The sequence below is a fragment of the Ambystoma mexicanum genome, chromosome 14, assembly GCF_040938575.1.
Source record: "Ambystoma mexicanum isolate Mex_15411 chromosome 14, UKY_AmexF1_1, whole genome shotgun sequence".
Classification (NCBI taxonomy): domain Eukaryota; kingdom Metazoa; phylum Chordata; class Amphibia; order Caudata; family Ambystomatidae; genus Ambystoma; species Ambystoma mexicanum.
The window spans coordinates 110,527,309-110,553,952 of record NC_090940.1 but is presented as its reverse complement, the minus strand read 5'-3'; the positions used below and the strand labels follow the sequence as shown (position 1 = coordinate 110,553,952).

Sequence of the window (26,644 nt, the reverse complement as noted above, 5' to 3'; positions counted from 1 at the left end):
CCTGCTGTCATATGGGAGGTATATAACCTCTCATAGTAGTCACGGGACACTGTGTTGATTCTACCACTATCCTTAGTGAGGGTCCCCTCTGCACCCTCAATTTCTAGTATAGGGTCTAGCTGGTGTTCATGTTTAATCGCCCAGGCCAGAGTCCGGCTCAGGCGGCCCCCCTCGGCATATGTGGTGGCTGTAATGGGATATCCCAGGTAGCGGTCCTCTCTAGTCATCAGGATAGCTATTTCCTCCCTATCTGCCTGTAGTTGAGACTGTATTTCTGGGGAATCCAGGATGTTTTATTGCGTTTCCAGGGTTTTAATATTCTGCTCAAGGGTAGAGATGGATCTGCGTATGGATTTCAAGACCCCACCCTCCTTTGCTATGCAACAACCCCTGATGTATACGTTGATGGTTTCTCACACCACCCTAGAGTCGGGCACAGAGCCCAGGTTTACTTAAGTTTGAATATCCTGCTCTATTTGTTCCCAGAAAACCGCGTTTTCTAGCGCTCACGGCCGGAAGCGCCAGCACAGTAGCTTAGGGAGGCGGTTCGGGCCCCAAAGTTTTATTAGGAAAGGGGAATGGTCGGAGAGAGTTTGGGGGAGTCATTGTGCTTCCGTGATATCCCAAGCCAAATCGGCCGTCACCATGACATAATCAATTCTAGAGGGGCTACCGTGGACCCCAGGGTAATATGAGTATTCCCTGGATGTGGGATGTAGTAGGCGCCAGGAGTCATAGAGACCATGGTATTCCGCTAGAGCTGCCCATTTCTGGGATGCTCTAAGAAAGGAGAGTTGGGCTGTAGAGAATCTAGGGAGATAGCAACATTAAAATCTCCCGCCCATATTACCTCGTAAGTCAGGAATGTACGTAAATGTGCGGCACAGTGCTGGAAATAATCCGGGCAGTCGTGGTTTGGGGCATATATGTTTATGATAAGGACTTGCCACCCAGTGATCTCTCCTGCTAACAGTAAATAGTGCCCTTCCCCATCACCAATCTGATCTTGGAATTTAAATTCTAAGGAGTGGTGGATGTAGGTGGCTACCCCTCGAGAGTGTGGCGAAAATTAGGAGTGGTATCTCTGGATCCCCCACCCTGCAAGGTTGGGAAGTTTACTATCCCACGCAAGGTGTGTTTCCTGTAAACATAAAATATTACCTCCATGATTTTTAGCATAGTTCTTGATCAAGCACACTTTCTTACCATTGGTAAAACCTTGTATGTTCCAGGTTAACAGTGTTATATTCACATTTGGCCCTAAGGCATAAACAGGGACTCTCATACTGTGATACAGCATATGCTTGTAAACTGAGTTTATATCGTACTTGTTGACCCCATTGGGGTTCGTATGGAGGTGGCATGCACCTTTTTGCCACATATGCCCGCCTGTACCATCAATCGACACAGCTCAACCTCCCCAACAATGACATAATCAAAACTCAACTGACCAACATCAACCTCCATCAACTCCATCAATATCCCCACCTCCCATGCCAGAAACTGTAACTTACTGGCCCCTCGCACCCCACCCCCACCCTACACACCCCTTTCTGACAACCCAAACGAAAGAAAGAACGTGGCTTCTGGGCACGGGGAGCTAGTGGCGGCTGGATTGGCTCTGTGTGTCAGAGTCCTGATACCATATCTGTTGCCTTACACCTTGTTAGTGGGGTCCAACAATTCCAGACCCATTCCTTAAGGACTAATATACCCCATGAGAGGGGCATCAATGTGATGTGCACCGCACAGGGTGATCCCAGCAATAGAGGGCCTTAAGGTTCCCCCCGGGGGTACCCCTTGGGTCCGGGATGTCTTTTGCAAAATGTTCTGCAGCTTCTGGGGGAGTAAAAAAGGATACTCTGCCGTCGTGTACCACCCGGAGTTTAGCCGGAAAAAGCATGGAGTAGCGCACATCTTTCCATCTCAGGATATTTTTAAACCGCTTGAAAGGTTTTTATCTGGTTCTGCACTTGAGGGCTGAAGTCAGGAAAGAGGAGAATAGTGGTTGATCCCCATCGTAGCTCCTTCTTTTCCCTGGCCGTATGGAGCAGAATATCTCTGTCACGGTAACTGAAGATCCTAGCTATAATACCTCTCTCCGGGGCCCCTGGGGGAGGTGTAGATGCCACGGATCTATGTGCACGCTCAACCATAAACATATTGGTGACCGGCGGATTTTCAAGGACATTTATGAGCAGCCTTTTTTCGACAAAGGACTCCATGTTATGCAGATGTTATTCCTCCTGGACCTGCCCTCAAGGTCGTCATTCTTGGTCTCCACCTTATCCTCCCCCACGCCTATCCTCTGTTCAGCTTCGGTCATGCGGCCACATAGTGGATTGCTGAAACATCCACTTTACAGGTCAAGGCATCAATTTTGGCCCCCAGGTTGTCCGTGCTGTTCTTTAGGGCCAGTAATGTTTGGTTGAGGGCAGTAAGCAATGACGTAACCTGTAACTAAGTCACTCTCTTGTAACAGCGCCTCGATGCCCTTGGGCAGCCAGTGCGCTTTATAAATACAAATAAATAAATAAATAAATACATCCAATTGGGACGGACCCGGCACCTTGACAGGGGATGGGGGGGTGTTTGATCAGGCCTGACAAACTGGTCCATGTTAGCCTGCTTTTTGGGGTTACCCATAATGATATGTTGGGCAGCAGAGCTGATTATTATTGCCAAGTTGCGATTTTGGGGGCCTCTCTGCCACCTGTCAGTAAGTGCCTGTTTGTTTGAGCACCAGGGGGCCTCAGGGGCCCAGTTTTTGTTGCATATATTGGATTTATTGTATATTTGGGGCAAGTGCAGGCCTAGACCACCCCAGCGCCCCAGGGGTCCAGTGCAGTGCCCCAGCCAACGGATCCACCGGGCTGAGGGGGAGCAACAGTCTGGCCCGCCCGTGCCAGGAGGGATTTCGTCATAGGTTGTGCGCCCCCTCTCCCTGTTTTGTACTCACACGTTGTGTCTGGGGATCTGCCCGGTCCTCCCACTGGGTGCGGTTTCTCTGCCGGCAGATCTCCCCCGCCCGGAGACACAGACAGGGCCGCCGCTGCCTTGAAGGCAAGGCCGCTGACTCCTAGCGGCCTGCCGAGGGCGAGGCATCCCCCATCAAGCGGCTCCACAGAGTGCCGCACAGCAGGCTCCTCTCCCCTCGCAAGCCCTGGTGCAGCAAGATCTCAAGCACCTCGGCGCACACCAGACCAGTGCAGGCAAGTGTAGCAGGCTCTGGGGCACAAGGATGACAGGGGCCGAGGCGAACCGGGCTGCTCCGGACGCTGGGTTGGGTAGCTCAGTCGTGGAGGACCGCTCCTTAGGTCCGATGTGGTCTGCAACACGGTCTCAAGGATCAGGGCCGAAACACACGGCAGGGACCCAGAGGCTCCGGGTCCAAGTGAGTCACAGCTGCACTCTCCATGGATCTCCAGGAATCTTCCCCACCACAGCCTGGATGAAACGAGTGTCAAAAGCAGGATAACAAAAACAGGATATTAACAGCCTCTGTCGGAGCCTTTTCAGGCAGCAGCCATTTTCCAGCCACGCAAGAGAGCCCCCCATGGCATTCTCACATCTACTCCCCTTGGATCCTCTGCGCAGGTGGCCAGGGAAAGGCCATCGCTTTTGGATCCTTACCCTGGGGGTGGAGAAGCGAGGGAGGATCCCCTGGGTGGAGGATCGTTGGGGATTGGGAATGAGATGTTCTCAGGCGAGACGTGGTATTCAGCATGTCCCTTCCAGAAAGAGCCCTCTATTACAGAGGCAGTTAAGGGATATTGTTACCCATGTCCCATTGCCCAAGACAATGAGGGGACATATCACCAGTCCAGACGCATCAGAAAGAGGGTGAAATGGATTAAGGGTAAGGTGGGTGAGAAATGGTATCCCCATTTTCCCATTGATGACCAACCTAACCCTCCCCCGACCTTTATGGGCTATTTTAAACTAGCTCCCCTCATTTCCCCACATGTGACACTTGACAGTACTGAGAGGAGGACGAGGAGACAGAGTAATGCACGCTAGGCCATGTCACTCTTTATTACTGGGACGTGGAAGATGCCTGCAAAGTGTAGTGAAGGTCAGGCATGTCCTTTTAATCATGGTCAGGCAAATTCAACTGGAAGTACACACCTGCAACCTGTTAAAAGGTTACAGGTGTATAAAAGGAGACAGTATGTGTAGCAAGAGGAGAGACAGGGAGACCTGTCAGAAGGAGACCAGCAGGAGACACGTGTTTGGAAGAGGCAGCCGTGGTGGGACCTGTGGAGGAGCCAGGACGCCGGCGCGAAGCCCAGAAAGCCTGCCCAGCCTCAGGTGAGCCGTTAGGCTGTTGCAGGCATATGAGCCTCCCTGGCGAAGAAACCAGCAGCTCGAGTTGCGGAGCTGCGGCAGAGAGGGGGGCTGTCTGCGTCCAGCGGAAGTAAGTGGAGCAACCAGGAAGGCGAAGACAAGTCCCGAAGCACGAGCGGGACTCGCAGCAGCTGGCCAGCTACCCAGAGAGGCTGGGAGAAGCAGTGGAAGCAACCTTGAAATTGAGCATAGTGAGCATGTGTTAAACATCGAACTGAATGAAACTTGAAGTTGAGCACTTTTGAACATCTGGCGAATATCAATGGGATATATCTCGCAATTAAGCTTGTTGAATACAAACCTACGAGCCGCTTTGTGGGAAAAACAAGTAACCAAAGACGGCTAAAAGGAAAGTGCCCATATGGCAACAACACAAAAGAAAAGGGGCACCAGTGTGAAAGAGTGCCATATAAAACGTGGGACAAGAGTAAGACCACCACAAAGTGAACTTTACAGATACAGTGTCATGCCCGCGCCGCTGGCGCACACATTGGCAACTATCATGGACTACTTGGTACTCATTTATCCTCCTAATACTCCTTGAACAACTCCTTATCACGCCTGGGTCTTTTATTTCCATTTGCTCAACTTTGGTTCTTTCTTATTTTATTCAATTAACTACATTTACCATAGTGCACCTGGCTGCAGTACTCAATTCCTGGCTATTCTCATTCATCATTATTGGGACCACAATCCCCAGAGGCCCTAGCGGCCAGTGCTGCTTCCACCTGCTCAGGACCAGAGAGGGAGGAGGCAGATTGTCTTCAGGTGTGCTGCTACAGGTGCTGTCAATTAGCCTGCCTCAGAACAGGGCAGGGCTGTATATAAGCAGCTGCCTGCAGGAGCACAGTGTCTTGCATCTTGAGTTCTCCCCGCTCCTGTTTGCCTTGACCCTTTACTTTGTATGCTGTTCCTGTTGCTGCATTATCCTGTTTTGTTCCAGTGCCCTTTCTGGGCTCCCTGCCTTGCAGCTGATCACGCTCTGCTGCCTTCTACCTACAGCCCTCGTTCTCTGGGCTTCCTGCCTTGCAGCCTATTACAGTCCTCTACAGTCAGCGGCCCTGCTCCTCTGGGCTCACTCCTTGCTGCCCTGCTCCTCTGGGCTCCTTGCCCTGCAGCCTGCCTCACTCCGGCTGCCTACAGTCCTTGTCCTCTGGGCTCCCGGCCCTGCAGCCTACCTTACTCCGGCTGCCTACAGTCCTAGTCCTCTGCAGCCCGCCTTGCAGCCTGCCTCACTCCGGCTGCCTACAATCCTTGTCCTCTGGGCTCCCTGCCCTGCAGCCTGCCTCACTCCGGCTGCCTACCGTCCTTGTCCTCTGGGCTCCCTGCTTTGCAGCCTGCACCTCTTTGCTGCCTACAGCCCTGCTCCTCTGGGCTCCCTACGTTGCGGCCCTATTCTTTTGGGCTCTCTGTCTGTTGCCTACTACTGATCTCTCTCTGTCCTGTTCTTCTGGACTCCCTGCCTTTCAGCCTACTACAGTTCTCCGCAGTCCAATACAGTTTGCCTGCACCTAGTGCCACTCTTGACTGCAGACCTGCTTCCTACTTTGCAGCCCTTCTGTTTTCCTGACTGCTGCTCCTTGTTCTCTTCCTTGAGTCCTCTGTACTCCACCTTAGGTTATCTATTTCAGTCTAACTGCCTTTCCTTCATTTCCTTCTGCTAGATTGCTCATTGACTTCCTTTTCGCTGGATATTTCTGTTCTTGTCTTCTCATGTGTCTTATGTAATCCCTTTGTACAGAGCTTGCCTGTTGGTTCCGGCAGGCAACCTCTGCCCCTTCCTTTGTCGCGTTTTCAGTGTTACAGACACCCACTGCTGTTGTTCCCAGCCATGAGCATATAGCGTGGGCCTCTGTTATAGCAATCTGTGCAGAAGGCTGGAGTTTCCTAAGGTTCGTGGAACACTCTTTCCCATTTCAGCATACACCCCAAGAGGGAATCCAGTTTGTTTGTACCTTTGTATCTTTTGCCCCTTTTGGCTCACAGCAACTGTTTCCTACTCTTCTTTCTTGTTGAACTTCCTACTGTGTGTGCTTATCTGCTACCTTACCTCAAAAAATCCACCCAAACCCTACTTGGGTACCCTGTGCCACTCTTGACAGAGTGCCATTCCTGACAGAATGCAAGACCAAAAAGATTCTTGTCCCATAGGCAGGAAGGGCACACACAGACCAAAAATGCTTTCTTTTCGGTTCAAGAAACCTCTGCAAAAATCTAAAGTTTCCTTAAGGACTACAAACAAAAACCATAGTTTAAAAGACAGACTTGCCCTAGTAAACAAAGGTTTGCAAGCACAGTACTACACTCACTGGCTCGCTGACCCTTCCATGTGTAACTACTATGACATTTGCAACTATGATCCGCAGTCTCCATCTGTAGAAGAACTACAGCAAGAAAATGAATTCCTGCAGATTTTGTTAGCCCAACCACTGGAAAACACTCATGTTTTTTCTGGCATTTCTTCTGACACTGCATTCGACATTCAGCCGGTACATGAACCTTGTATTCCTTTATCCCAGGCTACCCGGTCTCAGGACCAATGTCATAACACTGCTATAGCCAAAGATATTGCACTCATTGTGGCAGACTCTCAACCAGAGTATGCTGTTGCCAAAGTGATATGCTCAAGATCAGCTTGGCAAGCTACACAACCTCCCCAGACTGCAGATAACACTCAATTAACAGGACAAGGCATTCAGTATCCTGAGGTTAGTGCAGCTGGTCCTGGGTACAAAACACCAATACTGACCATCGGTTGTCTTAATGCTTCCCCAGTAACTACTAACCATGATAACTCTAAGGTCAGTCTTCCTATTGCAGCACCAGATTCTGAAGCTGTAGAACAGGCTAATGGAACATACCTGTTACAAGAACAACTCTTAAGCCTTAAAAGACAAACCGAAGACCTCTATGATGAATTTGTCTATCTGCATTATAAGAATCTAGCTAAGGGACACAATTTACCAGACCATCTGACACTATGTCCAACACCCGACATTCTGTCTTTAGAGTTTAACAGATTAAGGCCTGTACTGCTAACACAGAAGAGGATACAGACTTATAAAGAGCAGTTGGAAGACCTGAACTTGGCATATACATACCAGTTAAAGCTTGACACCGCTCATTCACTTACTAGCCACAGTAACACAGGCTGTCGTTCAGATAGTGAAGAATGGACTCCTCCAGTGGGCCAGATCGCTCACACGGCCATTACACCAAAGATCAAGTGTAATCATCTGACTGGACATTCCGCTGAGTCAAAGGATTGTTCCATTCTTGCCCTTGATGTCAGTCCTTTACTCCCACTTACAGCCTCTACTGAAGTGTCCAGATCTGAGATGTATTCTGCTTCTATAAACATTGGCACTCCTGACCAGGAGTCGGATCCTGAAACATACCCAGTATCTGTCTGGAATCCAACTTTGCCTACTGTCAATACCCCAGATCCATGTATCAACTTGGGCACACAAGACTTTGCAGGCCAGCCTTCGGAAGGCTCACCCTTTCTTGGTCCTACATTCACCATGCTACTTGTTACAAGATCTGCTAGCCCAATCTCTGCTGCTCCCCCTGCTAGTACTCCTGAATCTGCTACTGATGCCTCATCTCAGATCACTCCTACTGCAGTCGAAGCACCCCCTTCCTCTCTGCCTGCCAGGACAGTACCTGTTGCAAAGCCAGTTAAAAGTTCTCCTATTAAGGCAACAGCTCCGGTAGATCCTGTTGGTGCCTCTGCAGCACCTAAACTACCAGTCATGACACCATCAGTCTCAGTTGCGTCCCTGTCGGCTGGTGCTCCTGTGACACCTATACTTCCAGCTGTTACAGCATCTGAACTTCCTACTGCCATTCCTGATTTTCCTGCAACTCATGGTGTTCCTGCAACATGTGTTACTCCTGAAGTCTCTGTCGCAAATCTTAATGTTGCCATTGCTGCTTCTGACTATTTGGACGACCGTCCTAGAGCAACCTATTCAGCTGTATCTCTGGTTCCACCTTTCAGCACTGTACCGTTGCCAGCCCTAAGGAAAACCACTACTTTCAAAGCAATATATGCCATGGAGCCTGCAGCACATCTCCACAGTTCCTCAGTTCATGAACGCACTGTTGGGTTTTTGGTTCCTAAGAAGTTGTCTTTTCTGAATTATACCTCAAAGGTTCGAAACATTGGTAATGTCTCCTCCCTTCAAGACTCTCACCTTGCAGCATTAACAGTTTTTGGTGCTTCATGATGTGCCTTTTTGGTATAAGACTCTCTCGCGGTGTGACAGGCCTTGGACGTGCTCTTCTTGTTGGTCAGTCTTCAGGGGGCCTGGAGAGGGGCATACTGTCATGCCCGCGCCGCTGGCGCACGCATTGGCAACCATCATGGACTACTTGGTACTCATTTATCCTCCTAATACTCCTTGAACAACTCATTTTCACGCCTGGGTCTTTTATTTCCATTTGCTCAACTTTGGTTCTTTCTTATTTTATTCAATTAACTACATTTACCATAATGCACCTGGCTGCAGTACTCAATTCCTGGCTATTCTCATTCATCATTATTGGGACCACAATCCCCAGAAGCCCTAGCGGCCAGTGCTGCTTCCACCTGCTCAGGACCAGAGAGGAAGGAGGCAGATTGTCTTCAGGTGTCCTGCTACAGGTGCTGTCAATTAGCCTGCCTCAGAACAGGGCAGACCTGATTGTGAATGGCGTCTGATGTTGAAGCCTGACCCCTGAGAGAAAGACTGGGAAGAGGTCCACCCAAGGTTGAATGTGGTGGTACCCGATGATCGGGCTGCCACTAAACTGTTTGTATGGATGCAACTTAGTGATGTGCCTGCCTCCCCTAGTTCCAATAACCCTTAGAACCTTATGCTCTGATCCGTTGTATTGTTAACACCTGGGAGAAAGTACCAAAGTACAGAGAAGACACCGGCTCAGATGTGGACTGTGGGGTGGTGTTGCCTGAATCTGCATCCTGTCAAGATCTACCCTGGCACTGAATGTACCAGACCTCCCATTACCAGAAGACTGAGAAGCAGCGATCCATCGCCTTGGGCCAGGGAACGGGTACCGGCTCAAGCGATCCATCGTCCTGGGCCAGGGACGGGCACCGGCTCAGTCACAAGCCCTGGGGATGTTCCTGCTCCAAGGGGCCTTTCCGACCCCTCCCTGGCGGACCCGACATTGAATGTACTGGCAACCAAAAGAATCCACCAGAACAACCCAGAAGAAATGCAAAAGTAACACTGGTAGCCAGAGGAGTACTTTTCTTACTTGGCCTACCTCTGCTGGAAAGCATCTGTGCCTTCTAACCCTGCAGTTGCAACTCCCACAACCAGACCGCCCATAGCATCCGAGATCCATCAGTTCCTCATTTTCTTTCAGAGATCAGCATCACAAGCAGCTGCACAGCAACCTTCTAGCTTGAAGATCTTCACTCTGCTGCACTGGAACTGCGGCGCGACCAGACCAGACCGCAACGGTCCCACCATTAGAATGATCTCCAGAAAGGCACCAAAGTGTTCCCGAAGCAAAGGCCGAGCTACAATCTTGGCGCTATCGGGGAGATTGTCCTCTGTACTTGCCAAAGGTGATGGCACAGCTAAAGTACCAGTAGTTGAAAGCTTGCCTGCTCCTTCCTTGGAAGACTGTCACCTGGCAGAGCCAATAACAGTCCCCCAGGGGTAACCTCTGCTAATTTGTCACCCTAATGTCCTGATTGCACTCTGAGTTTGAGGCCGACTTAAAAAAAGTGCCCTTTTTTAATCAATCATTGTTTATTAATAAGGACCCTCTATGACTGTTAATTAGATCATGTGATTTCCCTTTCAGTGATGCTATTGAGAGGTAATGGGCTCGACAATACCACTGTTGTGCTCCCTCCACTGATGAAAAGAAGCATAGTAGCACAGCACTGTGCATGAGATGCGAAACCATGCCCACAGGAACTACCGAAAATCCATTCAGCCCAGAAAACAAAGATCAAACACCATCACCAGTCAATTCAGTTCAGACACGCTCATCCCATCACCAGCCATAACAAACACTCCCACAATCGGCTGCAGGGTGATGCGGCACTTTTGACTCCCTGTATAAGGATACTGCACTTTGCCTCTCTCTGTGAGGATACTGCATTAGTATTGCCTCTAGAATGCTGCTGTAGAATGCTGCTGCGCTTTGCCTCTCTCTGTGAGGATACTGCATTAGTATTGCCTCTAGAATGCTGCTGCGCTTTGCCTCTCTCTGTGAGGATACTGCATTAGTATTGCCTCTAGAATGCTGCTGCGCTTTGCCTCTCTCTGTGAGGATACTGCATTAGTATTGCCTCTAGAATGCTGCTGCGCTTTGCTTGTCTCTGTGAGGATACTGCATTAGTATTGCCTCTAGAATGCTGCTGCGCTTTGCCTCTCTCTGTGAGGATACTGCATTAGTATTGCCTCTAGAATGCTGCTGCGCTTTGCCTCTCTCTGTGAGGATACTGCATTAGTATTGCCTCTAGAATGCTGCTGCGCTTTGCCTCTCTCTGTGAGGATACTGCATTAGTATTGCCTCTAGAATGCTGCTGCGCTTTGCCTCTCTCTGTGAGGATACTGCATTAGTATTGCCTCTAGAATGCTGCTGCGCTTTGCCTCTCTCTGTGAGGATACTGCATTAGTATTGCCTCTAGAATGCTGCTGCGCTTTGCCTCTCTCTGTGAGGATACTGCATTAGTATTGCCTCTAGAATGCTGCTGCACTTTGCCTCTCTCTGTGAGGATACTGCATTAGTATTGCCTCTAGAATGCTGCTGCACTTTGCCTCTCTGTGTGAGGATACTGCATTAGTATTGCCTCTAGAATGCTGCTGCACTTTGCCTCTCTCTGTGAGGATACTGCATTAGTATTGCCTCTAGAATGCTGCTGCACTTTGCCTCTCTCTGTGAGGATACTGCATTAGTATTGCCTCTAGAATGCTGCTGCACTTTGCCTGTCTCTGTGAGGATACTGCATTAGTATTGCCTCTAGAATGCTGCTGCACTTTGCCTGTCTCTGTGAGGATACTGCATTAGTATTGCCTCTAGAATGCTGCTGCACTTTGCCTCTCTCTGTGAGGATACTGCATTAGTATTGCCTCTAGAATGCTGCTGCACTTTGCCTCTCTCTGTGAGGATACTGCATTAGTATTGCCTCTAGAATGCTGCTGCACTTTGCCTGTCTCTGTGAGGATACTGCATTAGTATTGCCTCTAGAATGCTGCTGCACTTTGCCTGTCTCTGTGAGGATACTGCATTAGTATTGCCTCTAGAATGCTGCTGCACTTTGCCTCTCTCTGTGAGGATACTGCACTAGTATTGCCTCTAGAATGCTGCTGCACTTTGCCTCTCTCTGTGAGGATACTGCACTAGTATTGCCTCTAGAATGCTGCTGCACTTTGCCTGTCTCTGTGAGGATACTGCACTAGTATTGCCTCTAGAATGCTGCTGCACTTTGCCTCTCTCTGTGAGGATACTGCATTAGTATTGCCTCTAGAATGCTGCTGCACTTTGCTTGTCTCTATGATGAGGCCCTTTTTAGTGCCCTATACATGAACCCTGTTCCTCGTTTGGCGCACGCAGTATTTGGACACCTATGGCGCCGTGTTCACTTGCACCCAAGCTCCCTTTTCAGAGTCGTCCGTTGTGACGCCCCACGCACGAATGCTAAATGCCCCGCTCTCGTTTTCACCATTATCCGGGCGCCATACACGCGACACATCACATGCTAAACTGACCCCCAAAGAGGACAGAGCTGGATAACAAAGACACGACCACCACCATCAATGAGCACGCTATTATCCATTTAGAAAGCGCACCCCACGAACGGGACTGGCTCGGTATTATTCTTCAGGGACGAGTGCTGTAATTCGCTAACTCGATGCAACTCATGCATCAAGGCTGAGCTGACGTCTGCGGTAGGCGCTCAACCAACTGAGCTATCTTAACTTCTTCCTACGCGTTTTAATTAAAAAATGCTCAAAGACGGTATGTGCTCAATAGAAAATAAAGGGACGTTTTGGAAATATAAGCACCCTTTACTTGCCTTTCTAAATTAAGGTATTTATATTTTTAGGAGATCTTGATTTTTTTAAACCAAATAGGTCATACCTTGGTACTTTAAACACCATAGCCCCACGCAGCGCTGCGCCGGACGGATGCTGGTGCCACCCAGCCGAAGACCCAGATGGCGTCAGACCTGCTGCATTGTCGCAATTCTTTGCAACCTCGGTCGCGATATGCACCACACAATATCGCACTGTCGAGTTGGGTCCTGGAGATCTGGGGATGGAAAGGGGAGGGCGAAGAAGCACCAACCTTGGACGGAGCCGAGCGGGTCATCCACAGACCCTCACCCCTGGGAAGAAGGCCACTGCAGAGGCTGCCCTCGCCACCCGTGGCGGGCTCTTGCTTTCGGGAGCCGGCGGAGATGGCACGGCACGGCACGATTTGCTCCGTCACTGCCTCCCGTCTCGTGCACGCGCCCCCGGACTGATGCGCAGGCCGGCTGCTGCCGCGGCATAATGCAGCAGACGGCGTAACTATGGCAGCCGCATCTGGAAGGAAGCCCTGGACCAGCTCCGGGCAGGGGCATGAGTACTCTACGGCGGGACCAGCACATGGATAGCCAGGCTCCGGTTACCGGGGGCCATTAACTACTCAAATGGGCCGCCTTCGCATCAACTGGAACACGCGTTCTTTTTTAATCAATGTGACATGGAAAAGAACTCGTTTTGCAGACAAGACATGCCATATTAATAATACTATCTATAAGAATCGTGACTATCATACACACCGCAAATCAAACACGTTCCTGGCTTTTAAATAATGCATATCCCGAGGTGCACATTATACATGGGGTAAAGTGCCCACTACCGTAGGCAGTGCCTTAGGTGGCACTACAAAATGAGCCAGGGCTCATCAAGGGGGCGTGGCCTAACGGCGGGGGTCAGCAGATTAGTGGGCCCCGCCTCAAAACGAGATTTCGGAGCCTGCCTGGGCCCCAGCCCACTTAAAGCCCTGACCGTAGGATACAAGGAGATTGTAGCCCTTCTTTTCACAAGTTCCTGGCAACGCTCCTGCCTTTCCTTCTTTTTTGCCCCATCGGCTGGACAGGGAGTTCTATTATTGTCCCTCGCTGGTCCATGGGGAAGAAGGTCCTTTCCTTCACCCGGGACAAGATTACGACAGAAAGCTATCGGGACTTAGACACTCCTTTACCAACAGCAGTGGGACGAAATGCCACAAACAGCTGTGATGACTTCCAGAATGGCTTGGTACGTGCAAGATAGTACTTCAGTGGTTGCAAGGATCCAAAATATGTTCAACAGACGTGGTATGGGAGATGAATAACACTGGCAGTACCAACGCCCCATTGAGATTAAACAATGAGGGCACTTTAAGCATGAATCTAGGGTTTGTCCTCAAAATGACCTTGGACTTGTGAAAAACAAGATAAAGTGCCAAGGATCCAGACAGCAGCGAATACTAAGTGGTTGCAAATAACCAGATGGGAATTGTTGTAGACGATCAACACTACCATAAAGAGGTTCAATGCTATCAGGGAAGAGCTGATAGGCATACGACAGATGACTCTTCAGAATAGATACGTCTTAGACATGATCGCAGCTATGGATGGAGGTGTTTGTGCCAAAATTGGAGAATCATGTTGCACATTTATACCTTCTAATGATCATGAGAATGGCACCTTGACAGAGGCTATAGAGATGCTGACAAAGCTACATGTCCAGATGGTAGACGAAGTGGAAGACATTTCTGACGACAGTAGGTTTAGAACACTCTTTTCGTGGGTTCCACAATGGATAGCAGACATGTTCAGATTCTTTGTAACCCTCATAGTGATGATGTTGCTTGGATTCTGTGTGATCAGGATAATTTCACAATGCAAGAAGACTGCAAAGAAAGCCATAGGAATGAAGATCATGATTGATGTTGAATCAGGTTGGAAAACCAAAGAGCTAACAGATCAAGAAACCAGAGACTATGTGAAAGCCAGCATCCATGCACCTGAGGGGACGAAATTCCTGTATCCAAAGAACCATAAGAAGTATGTGGGGAGATCTATTGTGGTCCAAGTGGACAGTGCATGCTTATGACCTGGAACAAAGATGAGCATGTGAAATCAGCTGGATGCCTGAAAGGAGTAATAAAGACATGGATCCCGAAAAAGCAATTCTTCAGAAGAGGATGCCTGGATGTGAAGAATGATGAGAGAGTGGTCGATGAATCGCCCAGAGGGGGGGGGGGGTGTAGATAAGGAGCTAAGTACCCCCAACTCAAGCATCTCACCCATGTTGCATATATGTTGGGAACCAGAGTGTGAAACACGAGCAGTGCCAGTGAACATACCGATACCAAAGAGAATCCTGGAAGCAAGGTTCCCATTGAGAAAGCCATACATGCATACACAACAGTATGATGGCCATTTGAATGGAATTTTAGAAGAAGCAGGACAAATGAGCGAACAAGCATTTTGGTGACGTCACACGAAGTAAGGCTGACGCACTCAGAAGAAATGCAGAGTCAAGAGAACATAGACATTCTATAGGTATTAAGGAAGTATCAGAGATAAGTAACATTTTGGGATCGAAATTAAGATGTTCGTGATTACAGAACCTAATGAAGATATCAAGTTATTTTACACATTTACAGATGCAAAGAAACGCAAGCAGACAGAGTATTCTTAAGGCTGGCTATATAGTGAATAGATTACGGCATGCACCAACGTATATATATGATTGAGTGAACTATGGACGATTCCACTATGCATTTTAGCAGAGCTGGACTAGAAATGGAAAGCTTTTCTAGTATGTTGCAGTTGAAAAGGAATTGAATTACAGGAGTGAATCAAAGAAGGGCGAGGCTGGACCAGCCCCGAGAAGCCAAGGCCACTCTGGGCCGGAATGATCAGACAGTAGCTACAACCGTAAAAGAACAAACTCCTGTTCAGAAGACATGCACGAAACCAAGGAAGATGTCAGAGGGTCATTAAATAATAGTATTTTAAATACACCAGAGCTCAAATTCATCGTCCTCAGTCATGTGGATGGATGAAAATGGACAATCATGACGAACCACACCTACGCAGGGAGACAGAGTATGCTAAACTCCCTTTTTATTCTCAGACGTGAAGAACAAACTCAAGGCCAATCTTCAACGGGTTAATTGACTGGCAGACAGCTGAGTGATGATAGATAGTGGTCTAATTGGTGGTGAGCTATGGTTATGACTAACCCACCAGCACCTGGGATGCCAGCCTGCATGCTGCTGGCGTATGTGTAAAAGTACTGACAAATGTAAGGGTGCCAACCAATTATAGAAGGTCATGTAGTTAAGAGCCCTATAGTTTGTGTGACCAATAGGACGTTGTGTATTTGATGACGTTCATAGTGACCTGTTTGAGGGGAGGGCTTAGTTGCCCCACCTGACGTTAATAACCCTATTACTCTCTTAGACTAGTATGGAACGTATGCTTAGATGTTCCCGTAGACCCAATCACTTTTGCCAATAGGTTTTCACAGTTTGCCACATAGGTTGACCTCAGCAATGACGAGTTGATACTATATAACTCATGTTTTTTATGAAATGCTCGGAGATCATGCTGTGAGACGTTCGCTGATGTCCGTTGTACTCCCTGTTTTAGACAATTGACAATAAAACAGTTGACCTTTGCCAACTTCCTGAGACAGTCTGATTATTGATGTTTGAGTCTCTTCTACATCCCCATTCATCTCAAAGTATTGCTACCTCATCTTAAAGGGCTGGGTCGGCAACCCCGGTTCACCAAGCACCTGCCCATAAAATCAGGCCAATTCTCCAAACAAAGAAAATTAAATGGCATGCCTGTGTCTTGGCCGTTATGCCACCTGCACTACTCAGATGATGTCTAAAGTCTAGTGGCATGAGCAGCCCTTCCACCAATGGGAGCTATGCTATGGTGCTGCCTAAAGTGAAGAAGTCCGATGTGAGAAAAATGCTTCTTTTATGGGACTTGCTAACTACAATTAATATTTGCATTACAAGAGAAAGGCCCATTATTTCAATTTAAATATATTGTGTTTGCTTACAAATATACCAGTCAGGAATGAGATATATGTTTTCTACTTTCTAAAACTGTTTTAACCCCAACCGCCAAAAATAGGGAGTTAAATATTCTTACCACAAATTCTTATCTGGGACCCTGCTTTTAAGGATAGTCAACATCTCGTTTTTTTTTAAATATTATGAAGCTTTTCATTTATTTGTTTGCGGGCTTACATTTCACTTGAGCTACTCGCAGTTCCTCTAACTCACAACTTCTGTGCGCCTGGTCTACGAACATCAATGCACCAACCCTGTTCTGACGTGCCTGCAGAGGCCCATTCTGGCTAGGATGCCTAGGTGCCAAGCACAGAAATGGGTAAAGTCAGGTGACATGGGATTGCTTTGGTCCCAATCCCAGGTATATCTTTTCATCAAATTACAAAACTAAAAAAGCAAATAAACAGGTAAGAAGAAGAACGGACTGACAAAAAGAAGAGCATGGCAGGGGGCTCTAGTCTGCTTTTATACAACAACAAACAATCTAAGACACAGAATAAATACCCAAAAAATAAAACAAATAAACAAATCAAGCCAGTCAGTTAGCTCGGTGTGCTAAAGCATCCACTGCAGCAATCTGTGTGTAACCTGAAGGTTACAAGTTCCTGGTGGGGCCTCTCTGCTGTTCTGCAGTTGATAAATTGGCTGCCATCAATTTAGATAAGGAACAAGTTACTTACCTGTAACTGTTGTTCTCCAGCATGGGTCAGGCATGGATTCACATGCTCATGAATATTCCCCGTCGTCAGGCCGGGAATCCTTGGTAAAAGAAAAAACAGTTTTACTTTCACTTGCAAACTTTATTTCTCCTCTAAACCAATCACTGAGCTCTGGGTCATACTGTCCACAGCCAATGACTGCCCTCTCCGTAAGCGCTTCGTCTGGCAGCCATCTTCAGATGTGGTAAGCACGTAAAGTGGTAGTATGACCAAGAATAACTGTAGAGGGGACGGCGGGAGGGTTCGCATGTGAATCCATGCCAGACCCATGCTGGAGCACAATAGTTACAGGTAAGGAACATGTTCCTTCTCCAGCATGGGGTCTGGCATGGATTCACATGCTCATGAATAAAGAATACATAGCAGTACACCATTACACAAACACGTGAGGTGGCAAGGTTCAACAGAAGTAATTACTCTTAACCTCTGGAACAGGTTCACCTTCAAGCGAACAGGTTGCTTAGCAATGCTTGGCCGACCCTGGACTCCTCCCTGGTATCCCTGTCGACGCAGTAGAATCTTGTGTAGGTGTGCGTGGACCTCCATGGAGCAGCCCTCCAGATGTCCAGCAGGGGCACACCAGACAGGAACGCTGTCGTTGCAGCGATCGCTCTGGTGGAATAGGCTTTCGGACGGCTGGGCAGGGGGCGATTTGCCAACCGGTGACAGTGTGTGATACAGCTGGAGAGACACCTGAAGATGGAATACTTGAACAAGGCCTTCCCATGGTTCACAGGTCCAAAGTTCACAAATAGTTGAGACGTCTTCCGGAAACTCTTGGTGCGTGCCACATAGAACTTCAGAGCACAAGCCACATCCAGTGAGTGCAAGGACCCCTCGGCCGGCGACAAAGGTTTCGGAAATAACAGTCAAAACCAAAGGCTCATTGAGGTGGAACTCCGATGGAACCTTCAGGATGAAAGAGGGGTGCGTCCCTCGTGTCGTGAAAAGTCAAATAAGGCTGTTTCCAGGATAGGGCCTGGATCTCACCTACCCTCCTGGTAGTGATAGCCATCATGAAAGCCGTTTCCACGAAAAAGGAACTTGAGAGATCCCTGATGCATAGGCTCAAAGGGGGCCACTCCAAGAGCCTCTTCAGTACCACGTTGAGTTCCCACGCCGGGGCCGGCGCCTTCAACGGTGGGAACGATTGAAAAAGTCCTTTGTGGAACTCCTTGACGAGACAGTGGGACCAAAGAGAAGACCGTCCTGGAGACCTGGTGTAGTGGGAGATAGCTGCCAGATGCACCTTGATAGAGGCGTGTGCCAGCCCTGCCTTGTCCAAGGACAACATGTACGGAAGAATCTGCGGGGCGGTGACCCTCAAAGGATTGATCCTATGCGTCTGGCACTAGGTCGCAAAACCTTTCCTCTTGTGCCCGTAGCACATCAGAGACGACACCGCTCTGGCCCTGGCAAGGACCTCCCTGCAGTCTGCCGGTAGCTCATCCCCCACCGAACTCTAAGGCTGCAGGAGCCAGGCCTTCAGGTTCAGCGATCATGGGTCGTGATCCTGTCGCAAATAGATTGATCTATGCTCCATTTTAGGAAGAAGCTATCCAATTGATCCTGTCAAAGTTCCCACTTGTGGCAAAAACGCAGCTACCTGCTGAGCGAGTCGGCGATGGTGTTCTTGACTCCCGCCAGGTGAAAAGGGATGAGGAACGTCTCTTGGGCGACGGCCGAATGCAACAAGTCCTGTGCCTCTCTGGAGAGTGCTTGGGATCTGATACCCCCTTCTTCCTGATGTAGAACATAGTGGTGGTATTGTCCGTGAAGACCCTCACCACTTTACCCCTGACGGACGGAAGGAATGACTTGAGGGCCCAGAACACTGCCCGCAGCTCCAGGACATTCATGTGGAGATCCCTCTCCTCCGGCAGCTACAGGCCTCTGGTGTGGAGACGTTCAGTGTGGGCTCCCCAGCCCTCCAGGGAAGCATCCATGGTGACCGTCTCCTGGTACGGGGGCTCTGGAAATCCATGCCCCCAGCGATGTTGGAGCGCACACCCCACCACCTTATTGCTTGACAGAACTCCTCATCGAGAGGAATCTTGTCTGCAATGCTTACAGACATCTGGATCCACTGAGCGTCCAGGAATTCCTGATGGGGTCACATCTGCAACCTACAGAGCAGGATCAGGTAAATGCACGATGGCATTATGCCAAGCAGCGACTTGATGGTCCACACTGTGGCGGTCTTCAGTGCCAACAAACGTTGCACCTTGACCAGCATGGCCGTTATTCTCTCTTCCGAGGGGGCTGCCAGGCAGGCGACTGTGTTGAGCCTGGCCCCAGGAACAGCGCGTTCTGCAATTGGTATCAAGCAGGACTTTGGATAGTTGACGGAGGACCCCAGATCCGTCAGTAGCCAGATGGTCCTCTCTGTGTGTTCGATGGCTACCTCCCTTGACTTGGCCCAGACGAGCCAGTCGTCGAGGTATGGGTACACATGTATCCCTTGTAGATGCAGATGGGCCGCCAATGGTGCCAGGAACTTCGTAAACACACTGGGCGCTGACTTCAGTCTGGAGGGGAGGGCCTTGAATTGGTAGTGCCTTCCATGTACTACGAAGTGCTGGAACTTCCAATGCTTCTTGCTAATGCGGACGTGGAAGTATGCGTCTCCCAAATCCAGCAACATCAAGAAGTCTGCTTCCTTCAGTTGGCCGAGCACGTGCTGCAACATCACCATCCTGAATTTTAGAGACTTGAGGTATTTGTTGAGATGCTGCATGTCTAGAATGGGCCTCCAGACCCCTTTCTTCTTCTTTACCATGAAGTATCTGGAGTAGACTCTGGAGCCCCGGAGTCGCTTTGGATCCAGCTCTATCGCCCCTTTTCTTAACATAGCCCGTACCCCCTGCAGGAGCTGAGGGATGTGCTGCTCCTGCCGGGCCACCGTAGGTATCCGTGGACACTTCTGCTGGAACTCTGGAGTGTGTCCAAGGGTGAGAGCATCCAGCACCCATCGGTCGGTGGAGCTCTTCTCCCACTTGCTGACGAAGTCCGCCAGCCGGCCTCCCACTGGAGTGCATGAGTGTGGCCCGATGTCCTGGCCGGTTCAATACTGCTTCGGGCCTGCGTGCCGCCTTGGGAGCAACGACGTCGGCCACCTCCACCGAAAGCCTTGAAACGGCCTCTGTAAGCCTCCTGGGTCATGGATCAGGAGGGTTGACGGTATGAAGGACCATCCGCCGAAACCCTTTGATGATTTGCCAGATTTTCTGCCGAAGGCATGAATGAAAGGGCGGTGTTGAAGAGTGTCCAAGGCACGGGCCGTCTCAGTGTCAGTCTTAATGGCCTGCAACGACTCGTCAATGGCCTTCCCAAAAAGGTTGTCCCTGTCGAAGGGCATGTCCAGAACCCTCGTCTGGACTTCCTGATGAAAGTTGGTGGCCTTCAGCCAGCTACGACAATGGAGGCAGACACCATTCCGCATCTGTTGGAACCATGTGTACGCGATATCCAGGGCCACCGTGATGCCATCGACCGATGCCACCCCCGCTGCCGGAGGATGGAAACTGCTTTGACCCGCTTGTTGTCGGGTAGGAACTACAGCAGTGGGGCCATCTTATACCACAGCTCCCTGTCGTATCTGGCCAGGACAGCAAGGGTGTTTGCCACCTTGACTGTCGCCAAGTAGATTACTTTCCTCCCCATGGCATCCAACTTCTTCCCCTTGCTATCTGGAGGGACGTAGGATGAAGACGAGGGGTTAGACAACTTCTTCCTTGCTGCCACCGAGACCACTGAGTCTGGGGAAGGCTGCAAGATTAGGCACTTGGGTGTGGACTCTGGCACCCGTATGTCTTGTCCAGCCGATCCCTTTTGGCCGGGGCTGGCATGGGCATAATTTTAGGGGGGGGGGACAAGGGTGTTTGTCCCCCTCCCCAACTTTCATGGCACACCATTTTGTCCCCATTCATTTGGCTGGGGCACCTTTTCTTCAGATGTCACCGCCCCCTCAACATTTTTTGAAAAGTTACACCACTGGTTGCCTGGTTCCTCATCAAAGCTAGGCCTTCCTCCCAAACTTCGCCCAGGAGAGGCACCGCCAAGATGGTTTTCCTCTTGGCCTTGCGTCGTTGATACAGGAACCCTTCTTTCCTGGTCTCCTCTGGTGTCAGTTGGAAGAGTTCTGACGCCCTGGCAACCATGGCATGGAATGACCCCACCTCGTCTGGGGGAGAGGCCCTCGGCTGCGGCGAACCGCCCGCCGTGCCCATGTCAACCATATCCATCGTCGTGTCCGTCCCTGTGTCTCTAGGGCGGGGGAAGGCATGATGTGGCGGCGTAGGGATCTGTTTCTGAATATCTGACAACAGGTTGTGCAGGGTCAAAAGGATGTGCAGCAATACATCCCTCAGAGGGGTCGGAGTGATAGGCCTAATGGGCCCTGCGTCGTCGTCGGCAGGTCCGCTGTCGTCACCTCTGTCGTTGTCCCCATGGAGATTTTCGCAGTCGGTGTCTACCACATCCTCCTGGATCGAGTGGACAGATGCCTAGTCCTCCTCGTCCGAGGAAGAAATACCCGTGCCTTGAAGTATGGTTGAGGCCTCCTCTCCTCCACCCCCTTCTTTGCATCCCGGGCAGTCGGGTTGGGCTCAGGGATGGCGTCCTCTTCTCCGGTGTGCTCTTCACTGGTTTAGCCGATGCCTACTGTCTCTGGGGCAGGGATACTCTGGGCACTGCCGGGGCTACCTTATCTGGCTCAGCCCCCTTGACCTTCACGAGGGCGGCTGCCACCAGCTCGATCATTGACACCAACTTCACCTGGGCCGCCTGGGCCTTCTAGGGCAGGTTGGTCGTCTTTTTCTGCGCCTTTGTCTTCTCTGGCTTTTCCTGCAACTTCACCGGATTAGCCGATTTCGTCTTCGAGGAGGAGCTGGAGCAATGACTGGAGATGGAAGCAGATGGTGAAGAGGAGTGCACCCTGCCCGTCGCGGGATCCGCTTGTACAGCGCCCCCAACAGAAGTGGACTTGCAGTGCTTGGCCTTGTCTTAGGCCCCCAAGGATGGAGCATCCTCAAAGGACTTCTTGGGACAGGCCGGTCCTGGGTGAGGCACACCCCTGCTTCCAGCACGGGGTAGAGGCCATGGTGTTGAGCCACGCCACCAGCCTGCTGTGAGGATCCTTCACGGTTCGCTTGGAGAACCCGAGGCAGATTTTGCAATCCGCTTCCTTGTGGTCCGGATGGAGAAAGTAGAGGCATTGAAGGTGTTTGTCCTCCACAAGCATATGTTCTACTGCTTATATTTTCTATTAAAAGCAGTCACTGTAATCCTTTTTTATGTTAAAAACAGTCATCTTAATCCCTTTTTAAAAAGTCTGACCCCAAGTGCACATCCTTTGGGCCCCCCAGGGAGGCCACACCCCCAGTTTAAAGGCCACTGCTCTAGCTGAATCGGAGCTCAGTCAGTACTACTTTGCTTTTTTCTGCCCCAACAATGTTCTACTTAATTTATTTGACAGGCTATGATATGATGTGATAAGTCATTTATAACACGTCTGTACACAAGTGCTTCTAGGTTTGGATACATGCAAAGTTTGTGTAAAAACTGAAAGAGAAAGTTAATGCCACGTGTTTCAATGGTGCCACTACCCCTCCACAAATCTTTAATATTAGGAAAACACTTAACAAAATCAGCTCACTTCTGTCAGTGTTTTCAACAATTCTCTCACATCTGCCAGTGTTTTCAACAACTCTCTAATGTTATGAACGTGGGGAGCTACAGGCTCTTTACAAATATTGTCTGTATGCTTTACACAGCAAATAAATTCATTTTATGAGCAGCAGAGACTCAAATCCAACCATTCATACTGTAAGAATTACACAGGGAAACTGGCACTAGCCTCGACGTATCCTTCACTGGGATGGAGCTGGCAGGAGTGATTTAATACCGAAGTTCAGAAGGTTGGCAGAGACGGGACAGCGAGGTTCAGCACAAGAACTAGACAATTTGGTGTGGTTCGATTGGGCTGTAGGCGAATGCAGTAGTGGAAACCTGCCAAGTTGCCACTAAATGATTATTGCAAGGAGGGTTGGTTGCAAACACACTGCACACACAAATATTGTAAAGGTAAATTAATTAGCAATGTAATCAGAAAGGTAATGCAGCCTGACACGTGTTTCGGGCAACTGGCTCTTCTACTGAGGCTGAAATCTGGACTTCCCTTTGTGATCACCATTAATTGGTGTGGGATTCAATTAAAGTTTTTAAGGGTGGGCTCCTGTAAGTTGCAGTTGCAAGGCAGGCGTTAAGTGTAAGAACTTTCAATGGACCCGCAACGTTTCCGCTGTGTCCGAGGAGCAGGAGCTTTAATTCAATCCCACACCAATTAATGGTGATCACAAAGGGAAGTCCAGATTTGCAATTTCTGGACTACTGCAATCCGCTGGCACTGCAGAGAATTCCTTCACCGTCCCTGATTCCTTTCTTTTAGCACTAGAGGGGTGGGTTATTCAACAAACTTGTCTGGATTACTCACAGTCATATTCGTTTTGTTTGGCTCTTCCTTCATACTGGTCACCAGCGAGTGCTACTCAAAGCTCTACCTGCTGTTTATCGCTACTACTCTCTTCTGACTGAAGTTCCTCACTTCTTCCATTCTGCTCTGTGTTATCTTCTTGCTCCGGTTCCGGTGCATAGAAAGGGTGGACCTGTCTTCTCCTTCTTTGCGCAACTCCTTTCCCCCTCATCTAGGATCTTCTTATCTTGCTGTCTTCCGATGGAAAGTCAGGCTTTTGGCACCTGACTTTTTGCTCTTTGATCTTGCTTGGTTCCTGTAACAGAAGCCAGTGGCCAGGTCCACTGCCAAGGCACCACATTGTGGCCGGTTTATGTGTGCTTTATAAAACTCCACAATGTAACGTTACCGGATTTCGAAGGAAAACGATGGCAGCATTTCTGAAGGTAGTACTCTTCATTGCTCTTCATTGCCTCTTCATTGCTACCGCCACTAGTTTTGACGGCAGATCCTCTAAATGACGAGTGGCCACATGACGGGCTAACTCCCATTTTGCAGTATTACAGGACCCCACTGGGTATTCGGAGCATTTACAGTGGGCTGTAAAGTCACCTGCGGAATATCTATTTAGGGAAAAAGATGGACATGACCTATAGCAGTGAGGACTGGTGGTGCCAAATGCATAATTCCGATTGTAAAAAATTAACCATAGCACTCATGAGGTATTTAGAAAAGCTACAAAATAGGCTGGAATCAGAGAAATTCCAAATTAATATTGAGCAAAATCCTATTTAGGCCAACGGAGCGCGGTTTGGGAATAAGCTATTAGTCTGTTTGCATGTCATAAAGTTTTGTGTCTCTCTTTCTTTTCTCTTTTTATTATTTTTCATTTAAGGGTACTCTGAAGATTTCATGTAAGCATTCATTTTTGTAGTAAGTGTGATGTCCTCAATCTCTCTCTCTTTGGACGGAAGTCCTCTGTTTATGTTTGTGTTTGTTTCGCGGGCTGCGACCCGCGTGTGTGAAGGGGCGGGGTTACCGCCCGCAAGGCAGTTAGAGCTTGGGCACACAAGAATAAAGACGTGTTGCACCCCAGCTCTGTGTCGGCCCCCTTCTTTGGCATGTATGAGCGTGAGTCCGACAGCAGAGCGTGAGGAGGTCCATGTGCGAGCATATTACACTGGCGACAAGGCGGACACGAAGTCACGCCGTGCCCGCGCTCTCCGGTCCACCGCTCGTGGTGTGCTACCTGACACCACTGGGAGCCTCGAACTTCGGATGCCTGGAGGCCTATCAAGGTGGGTGGAGCGCGAAGGCTCCCCATCATCCGCCCTCCGGCACGAGCGCCGCAGCAGATCCGCGGGTGGAGCTCCCCGCAAGAGCGTGTCATCCGGGCGGTGGAGAATGTTTCTCCTGCCGACGGCAACGTCTGGGAGGCCCAGCCCACACACGCTTCAATCATCAGCGGGTAGAGCGGAGACTCCCCGTTTGCACATCCCGGGCGGTAGAGGAGCACTGGCCTCCCGCCAACGGCACGACGAGCGGTGGAGGCGCGAACCTCCCGCTCCAACAACATACTTCAAAAGGGGTAAGAACAAGCCCCTCTCCCCTCCATCACAAGTTTTAATAAGCCACATCACGGGGCTCTTCCCTCTCCCACCACCTAGCACTCATAACTGCAGAGCGTCGAGCAGGAGAAGCACACCAGAGACTCGCAACCCACCACAGCGCCCCCTGCTGGCACTAAGGCGCCACCGCGCCAGGCAAAGGAACCACCAGCCAGCTCAGCCACAATAACACACATCGAACACCTTCCCATGAACAACTCAGACGAAGACTCATTGACCGTTCCAGTGACTCCAATAGTTACAGGCATTAGGAAAATGACGGACAGCCTGTTAACCCAGCTGCCAGCAAATTTCGACCTCACCGACACCGGCACGCTTGGATCAAGGTGGAAGAGGTGGCTGAGGGACTTCGAAGTGTGTTTGAAAGCAGCAGGTACTTTAGAAGACGAACAAAAGCTCAATCTCCTAAATCACGCTGTAGGACCAAATGTGCGAGACATTCTTGAGGAAATACCCGAGACAGCATAGACACATTCATCAAGCTAAAAACAACGCTCACGGAATACTTCACACCTCACACAAATGTGGATTATGAACGGCACGTCTTCCACACCACCAAACAGCACAAAGGCGAAACCATAGATGCATTCGTCATGAGACTCCGAGCAATAATGAAACACTGTGATTTCAACAATTACTCCAACGAGGAGGCCCTCAGATCACAAATCATAGTGGGGTGTGAAAGCGCTGATTTCCGCAAACGACTGTTGCAGCAGCCACGCACCCTAGAGGAAACCCTGCGCCTGGCTCGATCTGACGCGGCCCTTGCCACTGGACGACATAAAGATCACCCACGGAAAACACGAAAGCCTCAACAAACTGGAGGGGACAGCAAGAAACAGTGACCCTTTCTGCTACCGGTGCGGACATGAATACCCCCATGAAGGAATGTGCCCCGCAATGGGTCAGAACTGCTCCGCGTGTGGTGGAGAAAACCATTACAAAGCCGTGTGTCTAATTTTCTGTATCAAAATGAAAGGAGCAGGAAGAAACTACAAGTCCATGCCTGAACCGGAACAAAATCAAGCAACACCCCACCACCATTGGGGATCACACCAACCCCATGAGCAAGGGCGCCACAAACACCACGATGAACAAACGGAAAGAAGGCACGACAGGAGAGAATGGAGGGAGAACAAGACCCCACTTCCTAAGGCAAGAAGAAGACCACGAAGGTACATACGGTGCCTCATCGAACAGTCACAGTCAGACAGCGTGTCAAGTGCATCATCCGACGAAGAAACACGCCAACCGGAAAGACACCAGGAAACACCAAGGAAGAAAGGATATCTATACGCCCTAGGAAACAGCACAGCAAAGGAACATAGCCCAATACTCAGAATACAGGTGAATCAGACGGCAGCAGAGTTCCTAAT

At 49.7% G+C, this 26,644-nt stretch overlaps 1 protein-coding gene across 2 annotated transcripts in view; it reads right to left on the bottom strand.

Annotated features, from left to right (window-relative positions):
* The window catches only part of LOC138527467 (stAR-related lipid transfer protein 9-like), a 590,857-nt gene that overhangs the window by 122,017 nt on the left and 442,196 nt on the right, over window positions 1-26,644 (bottom strand). The window lies entirely within an intron of this gene.